This window comes from Oryctolagus cuniculus, chromosome 5 (genome assembly GCF_051225735.1).
Source record: "Oryctolagus cuniculus isolate XC-2025 breed Fujian yellow rabbit chromosome 5, ASM5122573v1, whole genome shotgun sequence".
Taxonomy (NCBI): Eukaryota; Metazoa; Chordata; class Mammalia; order Lagomorpha; family Leporidae; genus Oryctolagus; species Oryctolagus cuniculus.
Window position 1 is genome coordinate 154204865 of NC_142871.1, and position 13212 is coordinate 154218076.

The window sequence follows — 13212 nt, forward strand, 5'->3', positions numbered from 1 at the left end:
TTTGCAATTTACGTCATTCTCTAAAGTCCTGAATTTCAACAGATTGATCGTTTTAACCTCCATTTCTGAAACCGCTCTTTAACAAGCAATGCATTCTGGACCGAAAGACCCCTGGGTTTCCCAGCCAGCTCTTCTTCAAGGGCTGTTTTTAGCCAACTATCTTCAGTTCCAGTCCAAGGTGGGAGAGGTCCTCGTACGGAATCCTCCTGATTCTCCCTTCCTAAAGCGTCCTTCTCTGCCCCCGACGCTGTCAAACACGCACAAAAGGTGGTGCCTGGGAGCACAGTAAAGCCTTGTGCGTGCTGCGGAGTAACTAGCAACCCCGCGGCTTCCAGAGTTCCTGGAAAACGTGTATCGTCCTTTAATTCACTGTTTCACAAACTTTTTGAAGCATCGTCATAGATCCAGGTGGGAAGCTGAGAAAAGATATTAATACACACACACACAAAAAATAGTTTAAGACGTAAAACACTAAAGAAAACAAGGGAAAAATCTTCTAGACCTTGGTCTAAGCAATAATCTCTTGGATATGACACCAAAAAGACTAACTACAGAGGCAAAGATAGGCAAGTGGGGCTACATCAAACTAAAAAGCTTCCGCACAGCAAAGGAAGCAATCAACAGAGTGAAAAGGCAACGAACAGAATGGGACAAAACATCTGCAAACTGTTGATCTAATAACATATATATATATATATATATATAAAAGGCAACCCAATAGCAAAACAAATAACCCAATCTAAAAATGGATAGAGGACATGAGTAGGCATTTCTTCAAAGAAGATATACAAATAGGTTATTAGGGAAACGCAAATCAAAACCACAATGAGATACCAGCTCACATCTATTAGCATGGTTTTATTTAAAAAAAGAAATAGTGTTAGTGAGCCTGTGGCGGAATTGGAAACTGTACAAAATGTAGTGAGAATGTGAAATGGTGCAGCCACTGTGGAAAACAGTTTGGAGGTTCCTGAAAATACTGAAAACAGAATTACCATATGAGCCAGCAATCTCACCTCTGGCTATATATTCAAAAGAATTGCAATCAGGATCTCAAAAGGATCCTGCACTCAAAGCGTACTGCCACATTCGTTATATCATAATTCGCGATAAAAAAAAAATAAGAACACAACTCAATTGTCCAGTCGCAGATGAATGGACAAAGAAAACGCATTGTATTAGTATAATGGAATGCTACTCAGCCTTTAAAACGAAGGAAACGCCCCCACTGGCAACAACCTGCCAAGTGAAATAAGCCAGCGTGGCAGACCCAGGGCTGCGTGATGCCGCCTATCTGAAGTTGCTAACGTCGGCTCACAGGGGCAAGGGGCACGGCGGTCACCAGGGGCCACGGGGCGGGGGAAGCGGGGACTTTTTCTAAAAGCATGTAGACTTTCGGTTAGGAAAGACAGTAAGTTCTAGCTCTCTGTGCCAAGTGGCGCCCATAGTTATTGCGTGCGCCTCCGCGGTCTTTGCACGCGCTTGCTGGTCACTGCCTGCAACGCCGGCTTGGGACGTGCGGCAGCTATTCGCGCAGCGAGGAAAAAAAAAAAAAAAAGGACAAGAGACGCTGGGCACGAACTGCGCAGCAAATCTGGTCTTCGTAAACCCACCTGCCCCGCACAGGTCCACAGATTTCATCCGTTCCTGGAGAATGGAAAGTAGCCAAAATGTGACTCCTAATCCCAATACGAATTTCTGGAGAAAACCTTGAACCTTCTGGCTCGTGGATGGGGAGCGTAGAGGACCGGTGTGCGGAATCTGTAGGTCCCAGGAACCGTATCCCGAAAAGGCAGATGCCTGGGAGCTTCAGCCAGCCTGGAGGCGTGCGCGCAAAACCCAGGTCGGAGATCAAGGGTGCCCGGCTCTTGGCTCGAGAGCGGAGGCGGCTGGGGGCCAGGCCAGGAGGACCGGAGAGGAAACGGGCTGGGGATGGGTCCCTAAGCGCGCAGGGCGCGGTCAGGAGAGGAGGCGGAAAGTGACCCCAAGAGCCGCAGCCCTCTCTACCGGCCTGGGAAGGGAGGGGCTCCTTCTTTCTAGGGAGTTTCAAAGCGTGTGTTCAAGATAAGGCTCGCTTGGCCCGAGGTCGTGTTGCGCAGAGTGCCCGCTGCCCTTCCCGTCGCAGGAAACAGGCTGAGCGTTTTCCAGGGCCTGTGGCCGCGGGTTTGGGGAGCGTTGGCCCTGGACTTGGAGACCTTGGAAAGGCTACGTTGCGCAGAACCCGCCCTCCCCTTCCCCGGGAGCAGCGTGCAACCAGGAAGCAGAACCCACCTGCAGCTCTGCGTGTGAATAGTTCCGATAATAGTTCCGCAACTGATTTCTGGGCATTTTTTTGGTCTTAAAATGCAAGAGGGAAAAAAGAGGAAGAAAAGTTAAGCAGCGAGGGAATGCTTTTGGATGGAACGGCTACGCACCTGCTCCGTCGAACTCCATAGCTCAGTTGGAAGTGAATCAGGCCCTTGATCTGGGAACCTAGGGCTCACATCCAGTTCTTGTGCGGACACTTTCCGTCTACCCACGCTTCTTTTTAACTCCCCCACAAAAGGCTACGGAACCTAACTTTCTCCTGGAGCAGCCCGGGAAATAACTTGCAGTGCGTTTTGCTACTTACTTGCTCTGTCGCCTCCGTAGGGACCTGACGAACACTATTTTGACTGGCGATGGGATGCGATTTGCAATACCGTTGAACCCACAGTTTTCTGTGCTCTTCTTTCAAATGGACGAACAAACATTGACCTAGACTGGCACAATGTCGAGACTGAAAAGTTGCTATAGGATTGAGATTTGTAAGTTTTCGGAATGAGAAAGAAAGGAATGTTCTAGATCCCCAAGTCTCTGTTTAGATGCTGGGAGCTTCCACTTTGGTCAAGTGAAGTGTCATACCTACAAATTTGGATCAAGAGAGTGATAGTATCCTCAGTACCCAGAGTGCTGTCTCTCTCTGTCTCTGCCTTTCAAATAAATAATTTTTATTTGTTTGTTTGTATAGGGATTGTGCTGCAGTGGGTTAAGCTATTTACCGTTTGTTTTAGCCTGTGCTGAAAGTAGTAAGGAACTATTTCTAAAAATCAGAGCGAGTGGCATAGGCCACTATACGTCATTGTCATATTAAATGTGGTACTAACAGGTACAAGAGCCCTATTAGAAAAGCGTTCAACCAGGCCTAGGGTCGTGGTGTGGCATGTAAAACCAGTGCCAGGATGCCCCCATCTCAAATGGGTACCAGATTTGAGTCCTGGTTGTACCACTTCCGACTGAACCGTCACATGGGAGATCTCTGCAACTCTTACTTTTCAGATAAATCTTTTTAAAAAAGCAAAAGTACTTTAAAGAAATGAAAGGCAATCAATCAGCAGATGGAAGATCTCTCTCTGTCTCTCCCTCAGTGTGTCTCAGGCTTTCAAATAAATAAATAAATGTTAAAAAAAGAAAAAAACAAAAATACTTTAAAAAAAAGAAAAGAAAAGAAAGAAATGTGCCATTGTGCCATTGTGGGACTAAATCAGCGAATAGAAGACCTCTCTCTCTCTCTCTCTCTCTGTCTCTGCCTCTACCTCTCTTTAACTCTGCCTTTCAAATAAATAAGTAAAATTTTTTTTAAAAAGAAATGCATTCATTCTCTAGAAAAAATATTTACTAAAGTATGTAAAAGAAAGATAATTGTTATTTTATAAGTGGAGTTCAATTTTTGAAGTTTTAAATTTACAGAAAATGTGAAACACTATTATACAATTCCCATGTAGCATAAGCCAAATTTCTCTTGTAACTGATAGACTCATAATTAATGTTAGGATGGTACATTCATGAACCAATATTGATTGATACATTATTATTAACTAAAATCTATAGTTCACTGGGATTTTCTTCGTTGTTGCCTAATATGTTTTTCCTTTTCTTCCTTTTCTGGGATGTCACACTTAATTGTCATATTTTGAGCTTCTCTTGGCTGTGACAGTTTCTCTTGTTTTTGATGACCACGATAGTTGGAATACTATTCAGCTATTTCAAGGATGTGCCTCTATTGGAATTTGTCTGCTGTTTTTGTCATCATTAGACTGGGGTTATAAGCTTTGGGGAGAAAAACCACAGTGGTAGGGTGCCATTTTTCTCACGTATTACGTGTATGTTCTATCCCTAGCCCCTGCAATCTCCATTCTATCCTCTGTTCCTATGGGTATGACCTCTTTAGATTCCACACACAGATGAGATCATGTGAAATTGTCTTTCCATGTCTGGTTCATTTCATTTGAGGGGTGGGAAAATGAGCAGATTTTGGACAAAGGGCATAAACTTTCAAATGACAAGATGGGTAATTTCTGGAGTTCTAATGGAGTTCTTGGTGACAATAGTTACTACTGATGTATTGCATGCTTAAAATTTGCTGAGAATAGATTTTTAAATGTTACCACCACCACCACCAAAAAAAAAAAAAAAAAAAAAAGGTAATTACATGAGGTAATGGATATGTCAACTAGCTTGATTATTATTAATTATTTCATAATGCATATCAAAATATCATATTATACACCTTAAACATTTACAATTTTTGTTTGTTGATTAGACCTTAATAAAGATGAGGAGGGTACGTACTATTAACATGACTTGTTACTGTTTGTATTGAGATAACATTTTGAAAAACTGGCTTTGTTTTCAAGGAAGCTGCAACAAAGGTTTTCCTAACACTTTATACAAAGAAGTGGTTGCTGTGTTCCCCATCTTTAATTAGTTCAAAAGTAATTGTGATGCTTCTTGTTATAGTATCAGTAACAATTCTTTACTCACTTTTGCTTTACAAGTACCATTTATTTGGTAGGTACCCAGTGGCAAAGTCCAAGTCTTTTGTTCCTAGCCAGTTGGAGTAGATTTAAACAATTCCAAACAAGAAGTAGACGACCACGGAGGGACTCGAACCCTCAATCTTCTGATCCGGAATCAGACGCCTTATCCATTAGGCCACGCGGCCACCTGGTGAGTTCCCTGAAGTGTCACATCCAAACCAGAAGGCTCAAGCATGAGGCGGGTGGAAAAAAACAGGAAATATCAGGATATGATCCATTTCAAACTTTTCCATCCCAGGGATATGAAGGTATTTTCTCCAAGGAGAAAAATCTGTAATTTCAAGCAAATGCTTCCCCTGTGTGAAAAGCTCCAAGTATTTTACCCTAAGATCCTTTGCTCTAAGCTCGCCTTCCCAATTGATCCATGGAATAATTCAGGACTATTTTTTGGTGACACATTGTCCCCCAACCATGTCCTATTTATTAGTAGGGTAGGGAAGAGAAGAAATCCACAAATTTGCTAAGGTAAACCAGCTACAAATTTTCTCATTTTCTATATCTTTTTGATTTCTTGGAAGTGTTGAATTATTTGGAAATAGCAAACAATACTTCTCTTCCTGAACCTGGCACTGTTTTCTATTAGTCTGCATAGTCTCCTAGTTCCTCAGTAATATACCATGGTTGGAACCAAAAGAGCACTGCTGATTTACATGGTGTTGTTAGAATGCTTGTCCCCATTGGAGAGATCCTCCATGCAGTCTTTCTTTGTAGTCTGATTCAATCCAGCATTCTCTGTGCTGACATAATTCACCTTGAGAGATACCAAAGCCCTTAGGGTTGAAATAGATGAGTGCTAGAAACAACCCTTTTCTTAGGATGTGATAAACAGTGAAGCCTCCAAGAAGGAAGAGAAAGTGGATGAGAAGGGAGATGAGGGGGAGTAGGATAAAGAATATGAAAGGAAGGAAAAAAGTTGCTGGGTCATGGCTGAGCAGTTACATGAGAGTAAGAACACAGAAGCAGAAAATTAAATCCAGACCCCTTTGTTTGCTAAGTTCTTCTTCTCCACTCAGCTACATGCCCTCAGACACTTGGCTATTTAGAAAAAGTCCATGATTCATTGTTGCCTTTGTCTGGGAATGTTTAGAGAGAACCAATAATTGGCAGAACAAGGCTTGCTGTGTTTGATTCCAGTGTTTCTAAATCCTTTAGATCGCCATAACACCAGGGAATGCAGCCACGAATGCCAGACCAAAAGATGTGTATTGTCGGCCTCTTCCTCTCCAGTCAGCCACTCTAGGGTCCACTTACCAAAACAATGCCTACATGGCAGTTCCGTACACAGAAGAAAGGATTCCATTACGGAATGTTCTTTTGTGTTTTCAGATTATTCCTCCTTCAGCTCTCTTCTCTTTTGCCTACAAAGGTTGCAAGAAGGAAGTACAAGACAGCGCAGAGAGACATGAACTGAAGCGATGGGAAGGTTGCATGGAGAAATTCAGGCGAGAGTACTTGGCAAAAATGAAACCCTATATGTCTATGGTCTGAATCCTGGCAGATTTGTCTAGGAGATGAGTCATCTCCAGGTCTGAAAACCCAGAGAAGGAAGACAAACAAGAGAGAAGGAAAACATATGTTCCCAGCAATTACAACATCTCTCTTAAACAGATACCTCTTCACAATGAGAACTCAAGATGTGATTAGCATATTGTAACACAACATATTAAAGGAATTGGCCAAATGTAGAAATTTAAAGTAGATGGTCAGAGGAAAAGGAAAGAAAGTAGAAGCCTGTATATCACTAAGGGCTTTTATTGGGCTTTTAATTTATATTGGGCTTTTAACTTGAGATCCCAGGCTACAAGTTCATTGAGCAAGTACAAAGAGAGGCTGAAAGATCTGTTTACATTTTGAGTAGGACTTTGTTCACTTTATACTTTGCAGACATGGAATGATTTATTTGACTAATTTGTCCATCAGAGGGTAGCCTAATCTATTGTTTTTTTCCCCCACATCATTATATGCAAGGATGGAACTCTGTAGAGAATGCTGACTCAGAGAGTTTCCGTTTTACATGGTTTTAAGAGGGAAGTCTCCCTCAACAGATGACTGAAAGTGTTCTATCAACATTTTTGAAGTCTAAAAACAGAGAAAGGGGCTGGCATCTGGTGTATCGGGTTAAGCCGCCACTTGCTACATTGGCATCCTATCTGATCACCGGTTCGAGTTCCGGCTACTCCACTTCTGATCCTGCTTCCTGCTAATGGCCTGGCGAAAGCAACAGAAGATGGCCCAAGTGTTTAAGTCCCTGCCACCCACGTGGGAGACTTGAATGAAGTTCCTGGCTCCTGGCTTCAGTCTGCTGGCCCAGCCTCAGCCATTGTGATCATCTGGGAAGTGAACTAGTGGATGGAAGATCTCTTTCTCTCTGTCTTTCCTTCTCTCTCTGTAACTCTTTCAAATAAATAAATATTTTAAAAACAAAGAAAAAAACTCTTAACAGCAGCAAAAGAGACATAACACATTTAGTATATTGAAAAACAATTTTGACAACAGTGGCTATCTCATCAGCAATGGTAGAGATTAGAAAGTGGAACAATATTTTTCAACTGCTGAAAGATTAAGAATTGTTCATCCAGAATACGTTATCCACAGAAAATAACATTCAAGACTGAAAGAGAAATCAAGACATACTAAGAGGAAAGAAAACAAAGAGAATATGATGCCAGCAGAACTACCTGACAAGAATAGCTTAAGTTCTCAAGATAGAAAGAGAATACTAAAAGAAGAAATCTTGAACATAAGGGAAAAATACAGAATATTATAAGAAAAAATACAGTTAAATATAATAAACTTTTCTTCTGCACTTGAGCTTTCTAAATTAGTTTGACATAATTTAGTAAAAAGTATAACACTTTTGTGATTCTCAATATATTGTAGAGAAATTAGCCAAGAAAATTATATACAAATGAAAAAATAACAAAAAGGGAGGGTGATAGTCTTCATTTAAACTGGCAAAATAGTGACACTAATACACTGTAATAAGTTAAATATATAATGTGATACCTAGATGAACGTTAAAGAACCCATGAGTATACAGAGATTATTCAAAAATACAATAGATAAATGACTGAAATTATTTTAAACATTTTTACATTTCATAAGAGTTTTATGCATTTTTATTAACATGTAATAATTATATGTATATTTGAGGTATACTGTGATATTTCAAACATTAATACAGCATCTATGGATCAACCATGATCATCAGCATCTCCACCTTGTATCATTTTTTTCTGTTGGAGCCTTTGAGCTCCTGTGTCCTGGTTCTTTATGAAATATGTAATAGGTTGATGAGAACTATTGTCACTCAGCCATGCTGTGGAACACTGGAACACAATCCTTCTACCTGTGTTCTGCTACCCATTATCCAACTTCCCTTTATTACCCCTCCTCCACCATTTCCTATGTTTAGTAATCACTACAGATCAACTTTTTTTTTTAGTTTCTATGTGTGATCAAGAACATGCAGTATTCTACATGTGATAAAATAACATGCAGTGAAAAAAAAAAGAACATGCAGTGACTGGTGTATTTTACTTAACATAATTTGCTACAGTTTGCTACAAGTAACCGGGTTTGACTGGCTTATTTCACTTAACATAATTTGCTACAGTTTGCTACAAATAACAAGGTTTGACTGGCTTATTTCACTTAACATAATTTGCTACAGTTTGCTACAAGTAACAGGGTTTTATTATTCTTTATGACTGACTAATATTTCATTGTGTGTGTGTGTGTATCTCACATTTTCTTTACCCATTCATCCACTGATGGGCACCCAGGCTGATTCCACTTCTTTGCTAGTCTGAATTGTGCCAGCATAAACATAAAGTGCAGGTGTCTTTTTAATATGCTGATTCCATTTCCTTTGGAATATACAGGGATAGCTGGATCATATAGTAGATTGATTTATGGGTTTTTGAGGAAACTCTGTACTTTTCTTTATAATAACTGTATTAGTTTACATTCCCACCCATACTGAATTGTTTTTCTATATGTAGAATCAACAATTTATAAGTTTCCTTTTCTCCATGTCCTTGCTTGTATTTTTTATTTTTATTCTTTTAATAATAGCTATTCAAACTGGGGTGAGATGATATTTCCCTGTGATTTGATTTGCATTTCACCAAGTTAGTGATATTAAGCACTTTTTTCATATATTTACTGGGCCAGTTGTATTTTTTCTTTTGAGAAATGTCTATTAAGATCATCTGACCATTTTCAAACAGGATTATTTGGAGTATTTTGTTATTGAGGGTTTTTTTTTAATGTTTTTTATACATTCTGGATATCAATCCTTTGTCATATAAATAGATTGCAGATATTTTCACCCATTCTTTAGGTTGTCTCTTTAGTCTGTTGATTGTTTCCTTTGCTATGCAGAAACTGCTTGGCTTGATATAATCCCATTTATCTATTTTTGTTTTTGTTGCTTACGCTTTTTGAGATCTTATCCAAAAAAGGATTGCCTAGACTGATGTCTTAAAGTGTTTTCCCTGTTTTCTTCTAGCATTTTTGTAGTTCTGGGTCTTACATTCAGATCCTTGATCCATTTTGTGTTGATACTTCCAGAGTGAAAAGTTGGGGTAAGGGTCAAGTTTCACTCTTCTGCATGTAGATATCCAGTTTCCCAACACCATTTATTGAAGAGTTTGTCCTTTCCTCATTATATATTTTGGTGTCTTTGTCAGCAAATAAGCTGATTATAGATGGATGTGTTTCTTTCTGGGATCTCCACTCTGTTTAATTAGTCTATGAGTCTGCCTTTACATCAGTACCATACTGTTTTAACTACTATAGCTCTATAGTATGTCTCAGATTCAGGTATCTTATGCTTACAACTTTGTTCTTTTTGTTCAAGATTTCTTTGACTATTTAGAATGTTTTGCTTTTCCACACAAACTTTAGGATTTTTTCTAGTTCTGTGAAGAATGACATTGGTTTTTTGATGGGATTGCATTGAATCTATAAATTGTTTTGGGTAGTATGAACATTTCAACAATGTTAATTCTTCTAATCCATTAACATGAGAAATCGTTCCATTTTTGTGTCTTCAATTTATTTAATCAGTGTTTTGTAGTTTTCATTGTAGAGGTCTTTTACTTCCTTGGTTAAATTTATTCCTAGGTAGTTTATTTTTATGTTTTGTTGCTATTAGGAAGAATAGCTTTATGATTTCTTTCTCAGTAAATTTGTTATTGGGATGTAAAAACACTAGTGATTTTTTATGTGGTTTTGTAGTCCACAACTTTACTGAATTGGTTTATTAGTTCAAATAGTCTTTTGGTGAAATTTTTAAGTTTTTCTTTATACAGAATCACATATTACAAACAGGAATAATTTGACTTGCTCTATTCTGCTTTGTATGCCTTTCATTTCTTTGTCTCACCTAAAATCTCTGGTTAAAACTTCCAGTGCTGTGTTGAATTACAGTGGTAAAAGTGGACATTCGTTACTTGTTCTGGATCTTATAAGAAACACTTTCAGCTTTTCCCCATTTAGTATGGTGTTTGTTGACTGTGGACTAGTCTCAGCCCTTATTATGTTGAAATACAATTATTTTATTTTGAGTTTTTCTACATCTATTGAAATGATCATGTGATTTTTATCCTTCATTCTGTTGATGAGATGTATTATGTTTATTGACTTACATATTTTGCACCATACTTGCATCCAGGGATAAATGTCCCATGATCATGGTGAGTGATCTTTTGGATGTAGACAATGGAACTCTAGAAAATGTACAACTAATCCATTACAAGGTAAGAAAAAGAAAATGGCAATAAGGAAGAACAAGTATAAAACAAAAAATAAAACTCCAGACTTAAGCCCAAACATATCAATAATTACAGTAAACATGAATGATTTAAATATATTAATTAAAAGGCACAGATTGACAGAGTGGATTAGAAAACAAGGCCGGCGCCGTGGCTCACTAGGCTAATCCTCCACCTTGTGGCGCCGACACACCGGGTTCTACTCCCGATCGGGGCGCCAGATTCTGTCCCGGTTGCCCCTCTTCCAGGCCAGCTCTCTGCTGTGGCCAGGGAGTGCAGTGGAGGATGGCCCAAGTGCTTGGGCCCTGCACCCCATGGGAGACCAGGAGAAGCACCTGGCTCCTGCCATCGGATCAGCGCGGTGCGCCAGCCGCAGCGCGCTGGCTGAGGCGGCCATTGGAGGGTGAACCAACGGCAAAGGAAGACCTTTCTCTCTGTCTCTCTCTCTCTCTCACTGTCCACTCTGCCTGAAAAAAAAAAAACAAACAAACAAACAAAAAAAAAAACAACCACATGCTGTTTATTGACTTCAAATATAATTATATAGGTAGGTTAAATTAAGTGAATAAAAATATATATCATACAAACATCAATTCAAGAAAAGCAGAAGTGACTGTTAATTTCACATAAACTAAACTTCAGAACAATGAAAATTAACAGGAAATTTGCCTAGAAGATAAAGTAATTCTAAATGTATATGCACCAAACAACAGAACTGTGAAATATGTGAAGAAAAATGATAGGACTGAAAGAAGAGACAGTTAAAATTGGAGACTTCAATACCTCCCTCACAATAGTTGGTAGACAAACTAAACAGAAAATCAGCAAGGACACAGAACAGCTTAAAAACTTCATCAATGAACAGAATCCAATTGACATCTTCAGATCAGTGCACCCAACAGGAGTAGAATACACATTCATTTCAAGTCCACAAGAACATTCACCAATGTAGAACATATCCTGGACTGTAAGACAAACATCAACAAATTTAGAATGATTGACTCCTGTAGCAGTAGCTCTAACTATGGTTGAATCAAACTAAAAAATCAATTACAGAAAAAATAACAGAAAAATACCCAAACACCTGGAAACTAAACAACACAGTTCTGAATAGTCTATGGGACAAAAAGAAAGCCTTACTGGATAGAAAAATATCAATTGACCTGAATAAAAATGAAAATAAATAGACTACATCAAAATTTCTCAGACACATTCATACAGCACTGAGAGGGAAACTTACAGCACTAACTGCATACATTAGAAAATACCTTTTTCAACTCAACTATCTAAGCGCTCATTAGAAGAAACTTTAAAAAGAGCAAAATAAACCCAGAGAAGATAGAAAGAAGGAAATAATAAAAATATGAGAAAACAATTGGTGAAATTGAACACAAATAAAAAACAGAATAAAATAACAAAAGTTCTCTAAAAAGGTCAACCAAATAAAACCCTCAGCAATAATGACAAAGAAAAAAGAAATACAAATTTCCAACATCAAGAATAAAAACAGGATATCACTTAAAGACTCAGCAGGAATCAAAAGGATAGTAAGAGAATATAATGAACAACTCTACAACACAATTTTGACAACTTAGATAAGAGGAACTAATTCCTTGAAAAACACAAACTACCACAAGTCACCCAATATGACAAATATTTTTCATAACCCTGTAACTATAAAGGTAATTAACCTTTTTAAAACTCAAGGGGAGAGAGAGAGAAATGTGTCCTTCAAAGATGTTTTAAAAATTAACACCAACTATATTCAATCTGTTCCAAGAGGGAGTGGTTCTCAATTCATGTATGCAGTTAGTAGTATCCTGAAACCAAAATTAGACAAAGATAGTACAAAAAGGAATATAGGTACAAAAGTACTTAACAAATTATTAACAAAAGATTAATAATATGTAAAAAGAATTATACACCATGACCAAGTGGAGTTTATTTCAAGAATGCAAGACTGGGTAAATATTTTAGGGTTAATCATTATAACTCATTATATTAACAATCTAAAGAATAAAATCACATGGTCATAGCCATTGAAACAGAAAGATCATTTATTAAAATTCAACACTCTTTATGATAAAAAGCAAAAACTCTCAAAAAATACGAATAGAGAGAAACAGCTAACACTATACTATATGGCGAAAGAGTGCTTCCCCCCAAGACAGGGAACATCACCAAGTTTTCCACTCACATCGCAATCATTAGCAAAGTGCAGGATGGTTTAGTAGCCATTGCAATGAAACGAGAAAAGATATATGAAAAAAAGGGAAAAACAAAGCTGCCACATGGGCCAATGACATTATCATCTACATAGAAAACCCAAAGAAGTTAAAGAGGAGAGGAACCCCCAACAACTAAAAATTCAGTTCAGCAATGTCACAGGATAACAGGAAAATGTACAAAAATAAACTATGTTTTTGTGTACTCCCGATGAACATGTGGGCAGTGAAACTAGATACAATGTCATACAACCTGTGATGAAAATAACTCAGATGTGACTCTAACAAACACAATGGAAGAAGTAAAAGAAAACAAACAAATGGAGAGAAGTGCTTGCAGGACGCTCATTCTCCCCAAATGAATGCAGC

At 38.4% G+C, this 13212-nt stretch overlaps 1 non-coding gene across 1 annotated transcript; it reads right to left on the reverse strand.

The window, feature by feature from the left end:
* Positions 1-4890: 4890 nt before the first annotated feature.
* TRNAR-CCG (transfer RNA arginine (anticodon CCG)) lies at positions 4891-4963 on the reverse strand. The gene has a single exon. It is a non-coding gene; the product is annotated as a tRNA-Arg (tRNA).
* Between the last annotated feature and the right edge of the window lie 8249 nt (positions 4964-13212).